This window comes from Heterodontus francisci, unplaced genomic scaffold (assembly GCF_036365525.1).
Source record: "Heterodontus francisci isolate sHetFra1 unplaced genomic scaffold, sHetFra1.hap1 HAP1_SCAFFOLD_341, whole genome shotgun sequence".
Taxonomy (NCBI): Eukaryota; Metazoa; Chordata; class Chondrichthyes; order Heterodontiformes; family Heterodontidae; genus Heterodontus; species Heterodontus francisci.
Genome location: NW_027141749.1, coordinates 567044 through 574335, shown reverse-complemented (window position 1 = coordinate 574335; position 7292 = coordinate 567044).

Sequence of the window (7292 nt, the reverse complement as noted above, 5' to 3'; positions counted from 1 at the left end):
CGTTTAAGAGGCAACTTGACAAATACATGAATCGGATGAGAATAGCGGGATACGATTCCCGGAAGTGCAGAAGGTTTTAGCTTAGGCAGGCATCAAGATCGGCGCAGGCCTGGAGGGCCGAATTGCCTGTTCCTGTGCTGTACTGTTCTTTGTTAGTTCTTTGTTTTGCCTTCCTTTCTCTCACAATCTTTTGTATTCAGAAGTTGTCTGAGCATCTCTGAACGGATTGGCCCAAAGATTAGAACACACCGGGTCTGTCCTTGCAGGTTATTATTTCAATAATTTTCTTTTTTAGTTTCTGAAGTTGTGTTGAAGATGAATACTTTGATCCTGCTTATACAACCGTTGTTGCATAAGCTGTAATATGTGCAGATGACGTTATCATTAAGAACCGTTTAGGGAACTTGTTAGAAGTATTAAGGTCTTCCTTATTTAGCCTACAGTGCCAAAATGCACCAGTCTTTTCCACACCTGTCCAACTTTCTGATCCCATCAACACTATTCATTGTACCAACTAATTTACTTCAGTCACCATACTTGGATATGCATCCCTCTATTCCTTTATCAAAACATAATTATCAATTGTTGTGAAAAATTGGGGCTCCAGTACAACTTGCAGGGGCACATCACAGCATACCTACTTTTTTCCATCCTCTAATCCAATTCGCTATGCACTCCAGGAAATGCAAGGCGCTGAAACATGTACATATTGGACAGAACTGCAGGAGATAAATCTGTAGTAAGTAATGGACAGGATCAGTCACAGATAACTGAGTGACTTTATTCTGCAGCATGAATGCACCACCTTTAGAACTGTCAAAACTAAAATCCTGAATAGACACTAACTGGCCTATCTCCTTCCTCTGGTGCAGTTCTGCTGCTCTGTTCACATATTCCAGGTATTGTTTTGAATTATTACTGAATGGCCATATGTGTCAGTCTCATTCCTCCATCACATTTCTGCATTTGTATCTGACTGCCCTTCATTGATTCTGTGTCTTGGTGTAGGTTTCACAAATTTTCTTATTTTTTCTGTGATTTTTTTTCCTTGTCATATTAATATTTGTTTCTGTCAATGTCTCTATATAGTGCTGTTTTGTCTCTATTTTATATGTCACCATTTACTTTGCTCATTCTGTGTCTCAATACTGCTTAATGCCTTCTCTCTGGCGTTGGCTTACTTGCCTCTTTTATCAATTTGTCTTAATTTAGCTAGTGCTTCTCATTTTTGTTGTTTACATCTGTATTTTTGTCTGAACACCCGTCTATCACCCATGCTGTGTCATGTGTTTGCCTCTGACAATCTGTGTGTCAGTGAGCATATCTTTCTCTTTTCTCCCTTGATGTTGTCCATTTATTTATTTATTATCCTGTTTCTCCTGCCTGTTTGTCCCTTATTCGATTTCTCTCTTTCTCCATATATTCCTATCTTTATGTCTTTGTATCTTTATCGGTCCTGATTTTACATTCTGTTTATCTCTATTTCTGTCTCCATGTTTCGCCATCTCTCTCTCCCTCTCCCTTTCCTTTTTTCTGGTGGTCGCATCTTCCTGTTCGAGTCCTTTTCTCTCCTGCTTCTCTTTTTTCTCATTTTTCTCCATTCATGTTTCGGCAAAGATCACTGAAGGCAGCAGCACAGTGCGATGAGGTGGTCAGGAACGCATATGGGATGCTTGTCTTTATTAGCTGAGGCATAGAATATAAGAGCAGGGAGGTGATGATGGAGCTGTATGCAACGCTAGCTAGGCCATAGCTGGAGTACTGTGTACAGTACAACACTATAGGAAGGATGTGATTGCACTGGAGAGGGTGCAAAGGAGATTCAACTGGATGCTGCCTTGGTCTGGAGCATTTCAGCTATTAAGAGAGATTGAAAAGGCTAGCATTGTTACCTGAGAACAGAAGAGGATGGAGGAAGGGATTGAGATTTTCAAAATTATGAGGGCCATACGTTCGATAAGAAGAGACGTTTTCCCTCAGCAGAGGAGTCAATAAACAGAGGACACAGCTTTAAGGTAAGGAGAAGGAGGTCTATAGGGGATTTGACGGGAAGAAAATCACCCAGAGGGTGCTTGGAATCTGGAATACACTGCCTGAAGTGGTGGTAGAGGAAGGAACCCTCACAACATTTAAGAAGTATTTAGATGAGCACTTGAAACGCCATAGCATACAAACCTACGGGTCAAGTGCTGGAAAATGGGATTAGAATAGTTAGGTGCTTGATGGCCGGCACATGCACGATGGGCCAAAGGGCCTGATTCTGCGCTGTATAACTCTATGACTCCATGTATGTCTTTCCCTTTGCCTGTTCTGACAGTACATTTATCCCGTTGTGTCTGTCTCTCATTTTCCACCCACAATTTTTCCATTCCTCTTCCTGATTTTAGTTCGTCTTCTCCACGACTTCCTTTATATAAGAAGTTGATCAAACTGAGACAATCATTTTAATTCAAACATTATCTCTGAAATAAATAAAGAATGATCAACAATATTTCGAAACATTAAAACACTCTCTTTAATTTAGGAAATACGAGAGGCAAAGGAACAATATGCAAATAGACTGGCAGCTAACAGAAACGGGAACGCATCAGCCTCCCATCGGCATATAAATGGTAAACGTGTATTTTGGGAACAAAGCGAAGAAATACTCATGGACCCAAAGAGCACAGTGATGTATTAAATTAGTTCCATCAATGTTCTACACAGAGAACTGAGATCATCCAAAAGTCATAATCAAAGAGGAGGTAGCTGAGCCACTGGATGGGCTAAAGATTGATAAAGTGTATGTAGTAGAAAAGGCTTAAAATTTCTAAGTCAGAAGGGCCGAATGGGATACATCAGAGGATAATGAGGGAAGTAAGTGCAGAAACTGCAGAGAAATTGACCCGAAGTTTCCAATCCACCTCCGATGTTGGGTTGGCGCCATAGAACTGGAGAGCTGCAAATGTTACACCCTTGTTCAAAAAAGCGTGTAAGAATGTCCGAAATAACTACAGACAAGTCCATTTAATCTCAGTGATAGGACCATTTTTAGAAATTATACTCCAAAACAAAATTAACAGTTACTTGGATAAGAGCAGATTGATTAAGCAAACCCGGCAGAAATTTCGAAAAGGCAAATCGTGTTTAAATAACTTGATTGCGTTATTTAGGTGGGGTTACAGAGAGTGTTCATGAGGGTAATGTGGATGATGTAGTGTACATGGAATTCCAAAGGGAATTTGATAAAGTGCCACACAATAGGCTTGCCCTTAACCTGAAGCCTATGGAATATCAGGGGAATTGGCAACCATCAATACGAAGTTAAGTAAAAACAAAATAATGTGGATGCTGGTACGCTGAGATAAAAACAGCAAGTAATGGAAATTAGAATTAGAATTAGAACATTGCAGCGCAGTACAGGCCCTTCGGCCCTCGATGTTGCGCCGACCTGTGAAACCATCTGACCTACGCTATTCCATTTTCATCCATATGTCTATCCAGTGACCACTTAAATGCCCTTAAATTTGGCGAGTCTACTACTGTTGCAGGCAGGGCGTTCCACGACCCAATACTCTCTGAGTAAAGAAACTACCTCTGACAACTGTCCTATATCTATCAACCCTCAACTTGAAGCTATGTCCCCTCGTGTTTGCCATCACCATCCGAGGAAAAAGACTCTCACTATCCACCCTAGCCAACCCTCCGATTATCTTATATGTCTCGATTAAGTCACCTCTCTTCCTCCTTCTCTCCAACGAAAACAACCTCAAGCCCCTCAGCCTTTCCTCGTAAGACCTTCCCTCCATACCAGGCATCATCCTAGTAGATCTGCTCTGCACCCTTTCCATAGCTTCCACATCCTTCCTATAATGCGGTGACCAGAACTGCACTCACTACTCCAGTTGCGGTCTCACCAGAGTTTTGTACAGCTGCAGCATGACCTCGTGGCTCCGAAACTCGATCACCCGACTAATAAAAGCTAACACACCATATGCCTTCTTAACAGCCCTATTAACCTGGGAAGCAACCTTCAGGGATTTCTGCACCTGGACACCAAGATCTCTCTGTTCATCTACACTACCAAGAATCTTACCATTAGCCCAGTACTCTGCATTCCTGTTACTCCTTCCAAAGTGAATCACCTCGCACTTTTCCGCATTAAACTCCATTTTCCATCTCTCAGCCCAGCTCTGCAGCCTATCTATGACCCTCTGTACCCTATAACATCCTTCGGCACTATCCACAACTCCCCCGACCTTAGTGTCATCCGCAAATTTACTAACCCACCCTTCCACACCCTCTTCCAGGTCATTTATAAAAATGACAAACAGCAGTGGCCCCAAATCACATCCTTGCGGTACACCACTAGTAACGAAACTCCAGGATGAACATTTACCATCAACCACCACCCTCTGTCTTCTTTCAGCTAGCCAATTTATTATCCAAAGCTCTAAATCACCTTCAAACCCATACTTCCATATTTTCTGCAATAGCCTACCATGGGGAACCTTATCAAACGCCTTACTGAAATCCATATACACAACATCCACTGCTTTACCCTCATCCACCTGTTTGGTCACCTTCTCGAAAAACTCAATAAGGTTTGTGAGGCACGACCTACCCTTCACAAAACAGTGCTGTCTATCGCTAATGAAATTATTCTTTTCAAGATGATTATAAATCCTGTCTCTTATAACCTTTTCCAACATTTTACCCACAACCGAAGTAAGGCTCACAGGCCTATAATTACCAGGGCTGTCTCTACTCCCCTTCTAGAGCAAGGGGACAACATTTGCTATCCTCCAGTCTTCCGGCACTATTCCTGTCGACAATGACGACATAAAGATCAAGGACAAAGGCTCTGCAATCTCCTCCCTAGCTTCCCAGAGAATCCTAGGATAAATCCCATCTGGCCCAGGGGACTTATCTATTTTCACACTTTCCAAAATTGATAACACCTCCTCCTTGTGAACCTCAATCCCATCTAGCCTAGTAGCCTGAATCTCAGTATTCTCCTCGACAATATTTTCTTTCTCCACTGTAAATACTGACGCAAAATATTCATTTAACGCTTCCCCTACGTCCTCTGGTTCCACACACAACTTCCCACTACTATCCTTTGAAGGCCCGAATCTAACTGTAGTCATTCTTTTATTCCTGATATACCTATAGAAAGCCTTAGGATTTTCCCTGATCCTATCCGCCAATGACTTCTCGTGTCCTCTCCTGGCTCGTCTTAGCTCTCCCTTTAGATCCTTCCTGGCTAGCTTGTAACTCTCACGAGCCCTAACTGAGCCTTCACGTCTCATCCGAACATAAGCCTTCTTCTTCCTCTTGACAAGCGCTTCAACTTCTTTAGTAAACCACGGCTCCCTCGCTCGACAACTCCCTCCCTGCCTCACAGGTACATACTTATCAAGGACACGCAGTAGCTGCTCCTTGAATAAGCTCCACATTTCGATTGTTCCCATCCCCTGCAGTTTCCTTCCCCATCCTACGCATCCTAAATCTTGCCTAATCGCATCATAATTTCCTTTCCCCCAGCTATAATTCTTGCCCTGCGGTATATACCTGTCCCTGCCCATCGCTAAGGTAAACCTAACCGAATTGTGGTCACTATCACCAAAGTGCTCACCTACATCTAAATCTAACACCTGGCCGGGTTCATTACCCAGTACCAAATCCAATGTGGCATCGCCCCTGGTTGGCCTGTCTACATACAGTGTCAGAAAACCCTCCTGCACACACTGGACAAAAACTGACCCATCTAAAGTACTCGAACTGTAGTATTTCCAGTCGACATTTGGAAAGTTAAAGTCCCCCATAACAACTACCCTGTTACTCTCGCCCCTGTCGAGAATCATCTTCGCTATCCTTTCCTCTACATCTCTGGAACTCTTCGGAGGTCTATAAAAGACTCCCAACAGTGTGACCTCACCTCTCCTGTTTCTCACCTCGGCCCATACTACCTCAGTAGACGAGTCCTCAAATGTCCTTTCTGTCGCTGTAATACTCTCCTTGATTAACAATGCCACCCCCCCCCCCCTCTTTTACCATCTTCTCTGTTCTTACTGAAACATCTAAATCCCGGAACCTGCAACATCCATGCCTGCACCTGCTCTACCCATCTCTCCGAAATGGCCACTACATGGAGATCCCAGGTACCAACCCATGCTGCAAGTTCACCCACCTTATTCCGGATGCTCCTGGCGTTGAAGTAGACACACTTTAAACCAAGTTCTTGCTTGCCAGTGCCCTCTTGCGTCCTTGTAACCTTATCCCTGACCTCACTACTCTCAACATCCTGTGCACTGGCACTACAATTTCGGTTCCCATTCCCCTGCTGAATTAGTTTAAACCCCCCCGAAGAGCACGAGCAAATCTCCCCCCCCCCCCAGGATATTGGTACCCCTCTGGTACAGGTGAAGACCATCCTGTTTGTAGAGGTCCCACCTACCCCAGAAAGAGACCCAATTATCCAGGAAACCAAAACCCTCCCTCCTGCACCATCCCTGCAGCCACGTGTTCAACTCCTCTCTCTCCCTGTTCCTCGCTTCGCTATCACGTGGCACGGGCAACAACCCAGAGATAACAACTCTGTTTGTTCTCGCTCTCAGCTTCCACCCTAGCTCCCTGAATTTCTGTCTTAAATCCCCATCTCTGTTCCTACCTATGTCGTTGGTGCCTATGTGGACCACGACTTGGGGCTGCTCCCCCTCCCCCTTAAGGATCCCAAAAACAAAATCCGAGACTTCACGAACCCTAGCACCTGGGAGGCAACATACCAAACATGAGTCTCTCTCGTTCCCACAGAACCTTCTATCTGTTCCCCTAACTATGGAGTCCCCAATGACCAATGCACTGCTCCTCTTCCCCCTTCCCTTCTGAGCAACAGGGACAGACTCTGTGCCAGATACCTGTAACCCATTGCTTACCCCTGGTAAGTCGTCCCCCGCAACAGTATCCAAAATAGTTATCATGTCTGGCAGAATCTGCGGTGTTAACATTTCAAGTCTGTGACATCAGCAGAACTGATGAAAGGTCACAGATCTGAAATATTAACTCTGCTTCTCTCTCCACAGATGCTGCCAGACCTGTTAGGTATGTTCAGCTATTTCTGTTGCTCCGAGGTTGGCTTAAACGCAGTATTTAGAGGGCAGTTGTGAATGGTTCTTTTTCAGACTGCAGGAAGCACAGAGTTTCGACAGGTGTCGCAAAAAGGATCACCATTTTTCTCTATGTATATTGATGTTAACGTTAGTCTACAGGGCACAACTTCAAAAGTTGTATATGACGCAACACTCAGAAGT